At 35.3% G+C, this 11,124-nt stretch overlaps 1 long non-coding RNA gene across 1 annotated transcript; it reads left to right on the top strand.

The window, feature by feature from the left end:
• The first annotated feature begins 400 nt into the window (after positions 1 to 400).
• LOC138127238 (uncharacterized) lies at positions 401 to 1,497 on the top strand. The gene is made up of 2 exons (XR_011158157.1): positions 401 to 815; positions 898 to 1,497. It is a non-coding gene; the product is annotated as an uncharacterized lncRNA (long non-coding RNA).
• Positions 1,498 to 11,124: the final 9,627 nt, after the last annotated feature.

Genomic DNA, 11,124 nt, shown 5'->3' with positions numbered 1-11,124 from the left:
CTAGGGTCAATTGCCACATTCACAAGACGAGAAAGAGAGAAAAAATAACAATTTGCAACATGTAGAAAAAATACCGTGTACTACACGAGAGGAAAGTTTCATTTTTTGTTCGACACTGTCAGAATTTGAGAATTTTCTCCTATGTGAACGGATTTTGATAAATGTCACAACTTGTTAAAACGAAACGTCAAGCTAATTTTAAAGGTTTTAAGCGATTTGGAGCCTTTAAGGGGCTCGACGAACAAAAAAACGTTGTATTTAACTCGTTCGTGTGTTAATTGGGCCTTTTTTGGCACTCGAGGGCCAAACTCGTCAAATAAACTACTATTTTATTATACCTGAATCATAATCCCTGTTTTTGACACTAAAATGCGTGCGAAAAAGGGCCTTTAAAACACTAATGCCCGTTTGCACCAACCTCGGTTAAAGTACTAACCCTGATTAAATTCGTAAAGGCCGGTTAAAGCTTTGCACCATCCTCTTAATCACGATTAAAGTGAACGTTAGCTAACCGGTCGAGTTTTGGCCGGTTAAGGACTTAACCGTGATTAAAACGAAATCGTATATGTCATATGTCGTTGCGACTGTTGACTGTTGACAAAATGAACGCAATAGAATTCGAAATTGTGGAAGATGATGATCTTGAAGTCCTTGATTTTATTGAAAATGGTCTGCCTCGTCAGATATATGTAAGGCAACATTATTTTGAGGATTTAGACGAAGGAACATTCAGAAGAAGGTTTCGCTTGACAAAAAAACTGTGTATATCAGCTTCTAACGATGATAGAAGATCAGCTAGAATACACAACAGACAAGTAAGTAGATACCTATGTGCATAAAAATTTTTACATTTCGATGAATCACTTTTCATTCAGTATATTGATTTTTTTTTTACAGAAACAACAGCGTTGCCCCCATAAACCAATTGTTAGCGTGCCTACGTTTATATGCAACTGGAGGGCATTTAGACCAGATAGCGGATTACATGGGAATGCATTTGGCAACAGTTTCAAGAATAGTTGTCCGGGTATCTGAAGCCATTGCACAACTTTATAATGTGTACGTTGGTTTTCCCAATACAGAAAATGATATACGCACAATCCAAAAACGTTTCTATGACGTAGCGGCATTCCCAGAGTTATTGGGGCCATTGACTGTACTCACATTTAAGTGCAGTCTCCTGGTGGTGAAGATGGGGAGATATACCGAAACAGAAAATCGTATTTCTCTCTAAATACCCAAATGATTTGTGATTAAAATGGGTGATGTTGAACCTCCACCTGTGCCAGAAGAACTTGATGAACATGAATTGAACCGCTTGATAGGAGAAGGTCAAATTCCAAATATACAATACGAAAACAATGCTGGTGTAGCTGCAGGTACTTTAGCAAGAAGGCAATTTATTAATGATTATTTCGCCCGACTGTAGGTTATACATATAAGTAACAAAAATAAAATGTATAGAATTTTTTAATATATTTATACAACAAATACAAATCTATTTATTTATTCATTTAACTCCTTCTGCTTTATTTGTAATGTCACAATCATTGTTTCCTTTTCTATTTCAAATTTAATTAAATCATGTTCTCGACGTTGTCGCCAGTACAAAGCCTCTTCTTTATTCTTTTCTGTTTGTGCCAGCAACGCTTGTTTTTCCAAAAAAATAGTAACCATACCAACCAACATAATATTTTACAAAAACGTGACGAACGTGACTTAACCACGATTAGTTAATTTTGGTGTGGTGCAAAGCAACACAATTTTAATCATGGTTAAAAGATAATCATGATTAAGTAACCCCGATTAAGTTGAAATTCGGTGCAAACGGGCATAAAGCTTTAAGGGTTGCTTAGGTAACAACAAATTCACCTACATTTTGAACAATGATAAATAGACATTTATAGAAAAGTTATAATAGCAACGAAACAACAACAATTGACCATTTCTATGTCAACGATTAATGACATAGATTACTTGGGAAAAGGTATTTCACTTTACTTTTTTTGTTATAATTTTTAGATTTTAGTGCAGGTATAATAAAAAGTAGCGTATGATATAGTTTGTCCAGCGAGAGATTGGTTGACATAAAAGTCACTAAATTCTACGTAGAGAAAGGTGTAGCTAGCGCAGGTAAAATTTGAAATATATTCTTCAAGCAGTAACATTTTTGCCTTGAAATTATGCTCTAATTAATATATTCTAGTGCATTTTGTAGTGTTGGGTTAATTTAATACAATCTAAAATCTCCCAATCTCTCGCTGGACGAAGTTTACACGTTTATAAGGGCCTTTAAAGCACTTGCGACGTTAAAAGCACTCCGCTACCCGTCGTGCTCTTAAACTCGTCGCGCGTGCTTTAAAGGCTTCCTTATAAACTTGTATCATAATATACTATTTTTGTACTCATTGCCTCTAAATCGGTATTCCCCGGTTGTCCTGGGAGTGCGGAAACAACGATTTCCTGCACGCGGTGTTTTTACTTTGCAGCTGAAACTAGGGGGAATTAATTGCATTGGTGTTTAATGACGTAGACAGACGGAAACATCAATTCACTTTAAACAAAATGGACACTTCTTCACATGCAATTGTAAAATTAATTCTCAACAACGCAAATAATAAGTAATTTTATTATAAAACAAATAAGAATACAATTCAAAAAACCAGTTGTTCAGTGGTTGGTTAATTTTACGGTTAAGTAACAGTGGTCAAAAGTTAACCAACAGGTATTTTAACCGAGATGCCGTTTTTCAGTAGGTACTGTTACGTTATTATTTTTTTTACCTGCACTAGTGTAAAATTAAATTTTCCGACTACTCCGGGGAAAATTTAAAATAACGCTTTTTTGCGACTGATTGTCTCCTAGTCCGGCACACACACACACTACGTCTCAAGAGCAAGACGGTTGAAGAAAACAAATGATGATATACGAATACGGTGGTATACCAGGTGTCAGACAGAAACACAGATATTAGTTTCAAAGTTTAATCCTCCACTACTGGACATACAGGCATACAGCGTGACACTTTAAATAAAAATAACGACAACCTAGATGCCACTTCGAGCGATATACTGTAGTTTAATGAAATGAAGAGAATAGAACTTAATCCCAAAACGATAAAATTAATTCAAGTTAAAGTAAATGTCTCTAGGGTAAAATTAACAAATTCAAAAGTCCTAAAAGTGAAGTAGGTGATGAGACAAGATGCAAATCCAAAAATAAAACGCAGAAGGCGCTTAAACTACTAGTTTAAATTCACAAAAAGTACCGGTTCTATAAGGCAATACTCAAAAATTGTAAAATGAAATGAAGGTGAAAATGAATAATCCCTTACACCGGGTCTGGGGCTTGGAATCAAATAGGAGAGTCCAGGGAAGAGTGAGCTGGAGGAAGATCCTCCGAGTCCCTCTTCCGCCGCTGGTCTATCACGCCGTCCGTATCCTCGGAAAGTCCTCGGGGTCCTTCCTCCCCTCGACTCTTCCTAGGAATAAACGAAAGTAAGTAAGAGATAGCCCCGGCGTAATAAAGGATAATGGGAGTGCCAGCTGACGCGTCTTCTCTGGCGAGGTCACTTCAGGTCTGATAGCGCAAAACTATGTAAAGGAAAAGTGCCAAAATGGCGGACTGAAAAAGAAAGACGCTGAAGGACCTTGCCAGATAAGAGTTGTTCCTGGACTCGGGTTCCTCGGCCAAGGACAGTCCGGTGTGAGGTCCTGCTCTCTGGTGGGATCCTGGGGGATGACGCCGGCCCAACAGGGTGGCTAAATGTGATCCGTTGACGCGTAGGGTCGTTGACCCTCGTGAAGGAAGCCTAGATCCGCCGCAGCGTACGGTTGGAGCTCCTCCTGGACGATTTTCCAGCCGCTTCGGTCTTCCTCCACGGGTTCGCCAGCACCTGTTGCACTGAGAAAACACCCCCTAATCTCCCCCTTTGAGCACAAACACACACACACGGATTCGGTCGTAAATGTCAACCGAGCACTTGTCGAGAACCTCCAAAATGGCGTCTGTTCCACCTTTTACATCTTTTCCACTCCTCTCGCAGATTGTCGCGGCCGGCACCGGAAGTCGGGGTCCGAGAGCCCGTTCTGGAACGTTCGCGAACCTTCTAGCATTACAAAAAGTTGAAAATAAAATAAATAAAAGAAACACCTAAAATAATGGGAGTATTTTATTTGTGTTGTAACTAAAACGAATAATAAAATAGAATGGAATAGAATGGAGGTAAAAATCACAGCAGGCTCTGAACTTTTGCACCTACCACAAACTAGAAGTAGAATTTCTCTCCCAAGGTTAATAATAATTTCCATTATTAACCAAGGGTAATAATGAACAGCAGTCACTTAGCAACGAAACATTTTCGTTGATTTCATTGGTTAACGTAGACGATTTTCATAGCAACCGTTGAAAAATGAGAACTCGGATCATCGCATCAGACAAAATAATTTGATTAATAATTATTATCCGAAAGAGTTTTAACGTATCTAGAGATATTTTCATATTTGATGGCGGAAACAAAAGACTGAGAAATGTCACAAATTTGTATTGTCAGTGTCAAATTTCTCAAAGACGTTCGTGATTTCGACCGAAATGCAGCAAATTGGCAATAAGAAAGTTATTTATCGTCGAACTAGAGACAAAATTTGTAATACGTTTGATTATATGAGAATAACTTTTCCTTTTGATCCACTGACCAAAATTGGTTTCCTTAAAATTTATTTTTTTAATCTATTTAGCGAAAATTTAAATTTACCTAGACATTCCTTTTTACGGCGTTTATGAGAAATTTGACACTGACAATACATTTTTGTGACATTTCTCAGTCTTTTGTTTCCGCCACCAAATATGAAAATACCTCTGGTAGTGGAAAAAATAGTACCGGGTGATCAAGAAGGACTGTTTAAGTTGGCAATACAATTAAGAAAATTTTTATTTATAACACTGTAACTGGATATGTTTTGTTGGTTTATTTGACAAATATCTGATATAGGTATAGCATTAACAACGACAAGCCACCAACAACCGGAAGTTACTCCTGTTATACGATTTAAAATACGATTTAGTGTTACCAACTTAAACAGTCCTTATTGATCACCCCGTATATAAACCATGGTGAAGAAGTCCCTTATAGCCTTCGCGCCTTAGAACCCTCGGCACGCCTCGGGCTCTACTCTTGGCGCTCTGGCTATAATCATGAACTTCTTCACCTTGGTGTATAATATACTATTATCTACAAAGTGTCTATAAAAGAACATATATCAAGAGTTCTGTGGAATTATGCGGCTCTATACACAGGCTCTATATTTTTTTTGGCCGAACTACGTCGAGTCCTTGAAGCTGACAAATTAGATGTCAAATGACAAATGTCAAATTATTACATAATAATTAAATCTTAGCATCAGTTTGTGAGTTCGGCGTCTTAGTTGTTTTGCTTGTGATTTTTTTCAACAGTCTTTATTAAGAGTAAAACGTTTTTCCGCATAAGTGTGAACTGTGAATACCAAAAACAAGTTAGGAAGTAGCGAAGGTGAGACATTTATTTTCGTATGTTTACAGTAAGTAATAAGCAATCTTTTTAGTAAACTGCAATGGTTTTATTGCTAGAGCAAAACACCTTCATTGTGATGTCGTATTACCGAAATGGTACCCTGCAGACTGGAGAGTGGCTTTATTCTATAGACGCTTGCAAGGAACAATTTTTCGCAAAATTTACAAATGACAACATCGTGGAAACAAATTAATTTCACACATTAGAAGGATTGTGGATAGATTTGTGGCAACTATTGAAAAAGGTAAAAGTGTAGGAAGAGCGCCAGTGAATGAAGAAATTGTCGAAGATTTACTCCAACGAATGGAACAAAGCTCAAAAAAATCCCTCAGGAAGTTATCACTTCAGGCTGATGTACCGTTAGAAAAACCTGAAGTTCTATTCACACAAAATCACAACACTTCAAGAACTTCGACCAGGTGATTCTGAGAGGCGCTTAGAATACTGCAATTGGTTTTTGAACAATTTGATGACAGGTTCCTAATAATGAATTTGAACAATTTAATTTTTTAACTTTGCTTGCAGATTATTATTAGACATCAGTTTTTTTTTTTTGACGAAGCACAAAACTAGAATATGGAGTTCAGAAAATCCACATGCATTTGTAGAAACCCAATTGCATCCTTTAAAGGTTGGAGTATGGATTGCTGCCGCAAGAAGGCGTTTAATTGATTTTATTGTAACAATCAAAGAACCTGTCATTAATGAAGTTACATAACCTCTGTTTTTCTATTTGGTACCACAATATGCTACAAAGCGGCAAAAATCAATTATATTCGAGTTCCACAGGACTCTTGATCACGGCCTCCTAGATTAATAAGAGACTCGTCTCTTATCCGGCCTGTCGCATTCGATAAATGTCTGTTTTTCAAAATTCCCGTATAGTATGTCCATCTAGCGGCTTTAATGTGACCCATATATTAATATATGCAACTAAAAATACGTATGAATAATGACATTTTATATAATAAATTGTCAATTTCAAAAACTAAGTGCAGTCGAAACTTTAAAAAATGCCACAAACAAAGAAAAAATGTTGTATTAGTTCATGACATAAAGTCAACATTTCTTATCATAATCTACCCAATAATATCACTTTAAATGCGGCATGGAAGATAGGACTGAGAGATCATACTGGTAATATCATGAGTGCCGCAGAATAAGCAAGTAGTAAAATTTTACCAAGATTCCAAAATTTAAGGACCAATGTAAATGTTTCAGTCACCTTGCAAGATAGTTCTCTGGAAAAACTAGAAAAATTGTCTCCATTTACTTATTTACCAAGTACATACCAATTTTCAAATTGAGACGGCGGCAACGGCTTTTTTATGTGGCTACTTAATTATGAAAATAACGGAGGCAATCCATGGATGTGATTATTGCTTGTCACATTTACAAGATCCAAATTCGAAAAAGAAAATCCCTTTATTGGAATTAATGTATTACTAAGATAGAGGAAGGCTAAGTTACCCCAATGATCAATTTGTGGGTCTAGTATAGTTTGGGAATGAGAAATTGGAATTTTAGGTTCTTCACTTGCAATGGGTTTTGGGTAGATTAAACATTTAGATAATAATGAAGATGTACGACTATGAGCAGTTCATTCCAGGGAGGACAAACAATCTGCATTTTACCGATATTCGGCATCCCTTTTTAGGAACTAGCAGGTGGATAAACTTACCACTATTGTAAATCTTCATTATTATAATCTTTACAATCTACCCTAAACTCATTGAAGAAGCTAAAATTCAAATTTCTCGTTCGCAAACTACAATTGACAATAATTTCAATAGTAGAAATTCTACCAAGCATTCCAAAGGAAAATATAAATTTTGTTTTGAAGAATATCTTAGCCTCATATTTTTCGGGAAATCCACTAATTCATGGTCCTGTTCATTGTAAAATGTGAGTGAGACACTTATTTAAAAATTAGAACTTCCTGTCATTGTAAATTTTTGTAACTTGCACTCACAGACAAATAAAAAAAAATAATAAAAAAGAAAATTGTTGAAATTAAATTTACCGTTCATAGAAAATGTTTTTGATTTGAGATTTTGAAAAAGTGTCAGATGTATTTGTGCGTTAAAACTGATGAAAAATGTTGAAAACACGTCTATAAAACAATAATTTCCTGCAAGGCCAGGCAACCAGTACAACACATAAGCCCCGTATTGTGGCGCACCCTATAAAACAAAAATAATGCTTAGAACTACGAATGCGGCAGGCCGGATAAGAGACGAGTCTCTTATGAATCTAGGAGGCCGTGCTCTTGATATATGTTCTTTTATAGACACTCTGTATATGTTGTGCAAAATCTTGGATACAATCATGAAGTAAATTAATGTTTCAGATCTGCGATCACGGAAGTTGCTGAAATAGTAGTTTTAAATTTGTCGCCTTCAAAATCTCAAGAAAAGTATGAATGTGAAACAGGTTTACTTTATTGTGTTCGTACTGTAAAGCAGTTCTTGATGATACTAGTAAGATTGATAAATATTTTGTAACTATTTATTTTAACATTTAATTTCATTCAGATAATTACAGTGCATTTTTTTTAACTGTTGCCATAGGGAATTGCATGGTAAAACTTATACCCCCTGTTAACTTTTGTTCTGATGAAAATCTTCAAACCATTTTTGGAACAAAGTTGGAAGATTTTTTAAACTATCGGATAGATTACAATTCAATATCCTAAACTGTCGAAAAAGTTGTGAAAAAAATATTTGTACCACGCCGGAATAATAGTACGTCGAGCGGCCGCCAGAATAGCGTCCTTATCGGCTCAACCAGCAACTGCCTATCCCCACTTTTGATTTTTGTCAGTTTCATTTAAAAATCAAATAGCGAGATCTTCTCGTGGTTATGATTAAATATCTTTATAAAAAAAAACCAAACGTGACAACGTTAACGCACAAATAATTTAACAAATTAACAGAAATTATCAAAGGAATTGTTCGAAATGTTTTTCTTCGACTATTTTGTAAGTGTCGCACTGTAACGGAATTTGGTCAGGTGCTGGTTGAGTTGAGCCGACAGGGACGCTATTCTGGCGACCGCTCGACGTACTATTATTCCGGCGCGCTTTAAAAAATTTTTTCACAACTTTTTCAACAGTTTAGGATATTGAATTGTAAACTATCCGATAGTTTAAAAAATCTTCCAACTTTGTTCCAAATATGGTTTGAATATTTTCATCAGAACAAAAGTTAACAGGGGGTAAAAGTTTTACCATGCAATTCCCTATGGCAACAGTTAAAAAAAATGCACTGTATATGTTATCGTTAAATGTCATCAACATATATGCTACCGTAATGCTTGCTGCATGCTTAACGTAGTAAAACATACTGTTTAATTATGTCATTAAAAGTGTCGGATCCCAAAAGTTGAGTGGTTGACTTCGATTCAAAAGGTAACTTTTTCACAAATACAAAAACAATACGTGATGATCAACACAACCGAAAGCGTTAGAGAAGTCAGTAAATATACTTACACAACGTAAATTGGTTTTTGTTTGGAAGCTTAATAATTGCAGTTGTAAAAACTGCCAATAAACAAAATTAATTTTTGGAAAAACCACGTTGGTAACGTGACAACAATTATTTCTGGGGAGTACCTAATATTAATTTATTATTAATTACATAGTCAAATCGCGTCTTTAAAACACTAGAAAAAATTCTAATAAATCTAAAATGTACAACTACATTTTCAGTAACTTTTTTGTAAACTGGTATGACATTCACTAGTTTCAATCACTTGATATGAAGGTATAGATTCGCACCTAATACGTTGTTCACATACTCATGGATCTCTTTTACAGACATTTTGTGTTAACGTTAGGAACATGATTCTATCAACTTTTAAGAAACCAGATTAATTCTTAACACAGAGGTATCACCTAAATTTCACATATGAATATGTACCTTCCTACCTTTCGTTATAATCAGTTTTGTATATCACATACCTTTTACGCTAAGAATAAATCAATATCGAGTCATCCTTTTATGCATATTTACGTTGCGCTGTCTACCTGTATTAAATATTTTAATAATGATTATGTTCTCTGTACTGTATAAACTGTATAAATTACCCTAAATGCGACTGAAACAAGAAGATTAAAATTAAAAAGGATTACTTCCGCGCACGAGAATTTGGTAAATGTTGGCCAAGATATGCATAAAAAATTAATTAGACGACAGTTTTGGGTATCCACGCTCAGATGAATACCATCAATCCGCTCATTCAGCAGTTATTTTCGGCGACTTTCAGTCTAGTTTTTAGTGTGAATATCTTATTTATATTCGAATGGCGACACATGTTAGTGGTTGACTTGTGAACCAGCCGACCGGCAAATGACAGATTCAAGCAGCTGGGAATTTTAACGACTAACAAATTGCCAAATTACTTCAACGCGCTATATTCATTCTAAACTACTAATGGTAATTGGACGTGGATATATACTCCATCCACCAACAAAACGGATAATTTCGAAACGGAAATTTAATAGTTGGCGACGACAATCAGATTTTTACATGGGGATCATGTTTATAAATATCGAGCTAACAGGCTAACAATAACAAACATAAATTAGTCGTCACATCAGGCAGGAAGAAATATTTGACAGGTTAATCTGCTTTAAGCGTAAATTAAGTCTCAACCAACAGGGTAATCTGTTTTTACGGGGACCAAATAACTAATTTGTCTCTACAAATTGGTTCGCATCCTGTCAGAAATAGATCTCGCATAAGGTGAGTGTATGAGAATTCCAGACCTAATTAGCAGTATTGGTTCCAGGAACTACAATTTTATTTCGATCAAACCATAGGCGTTGCACATTCATTAAATCTCATTTAGAAAACGTTCAGCTAAATATAAGTAAGTATATGAATATTAAAAAAAAATGACATTAGAAAAATACGAATACCGTTACGCTTGTGCCTAATAAAACTCGTGACTAAAAAGGCATTTATAAATCTTGTTGCATAATATAATATTACATTTAATCTAATGTTTTTAATGTGTTCTGGGAAATACATCATGTATTGTTATTTTATAACGGTTATAATGATTCCCCATTAAAGAAATTTTTACGCTGAAGTTAACGATTAAAAAATAGTCCACAATTAAATACTATATCTTTTGGAACTAAAACTCACTCATCGTTGTGAATTATATTAAAGTAAAAATACATAAAAGCATCAAGAAAACCTGGACTCGTGGACTCATTCTGCGAGAGATGAAAAATATTCGCATTCGCCTCCAAACCTGCTTTCAATTACCTAAAAATAATTTAAACAGCCTCACTAATTATATTTCAGTCAAATAAACGTTTGTGGTCATATGCTATTAGACATTTAATTTCGCCTGGAGACTAGCCAAGCCTTATTATGCTCGACAGAAAAATTGAAATTATTCATAAAGATTTGTTGACACAATATTTTAAGTTAAGTGAAATGTGTACGCGATCCGCACTGGGCACGCCACTGGTGCCATGTTACACAAGGAAAAGAAATTAGATAAGAAGAATACGAGATTACCGGCCTTACAAATACAAGAAACCAATTACCGAAATAAGGAAC

Source organism: Tenebrio molitor, chromosome 3 (genome assembly GCF_963966145.1).
Source record: "Tenebrio molitor chromosome 3, icTenMoli1.1, whole genome shotgun sequence".
Lineage (NCBI taxonomy): Eukaryota > Metazoa > Arthropoda > Insecta > Coleoptera > Tenebrionidae > Tenebrio > Tenebrio molitor.
The sequence above is the reverse complement of the archived record's forward strand: the minus strand, read 5'-3'. Positions and strand labels throughout refer to the sequence as shown.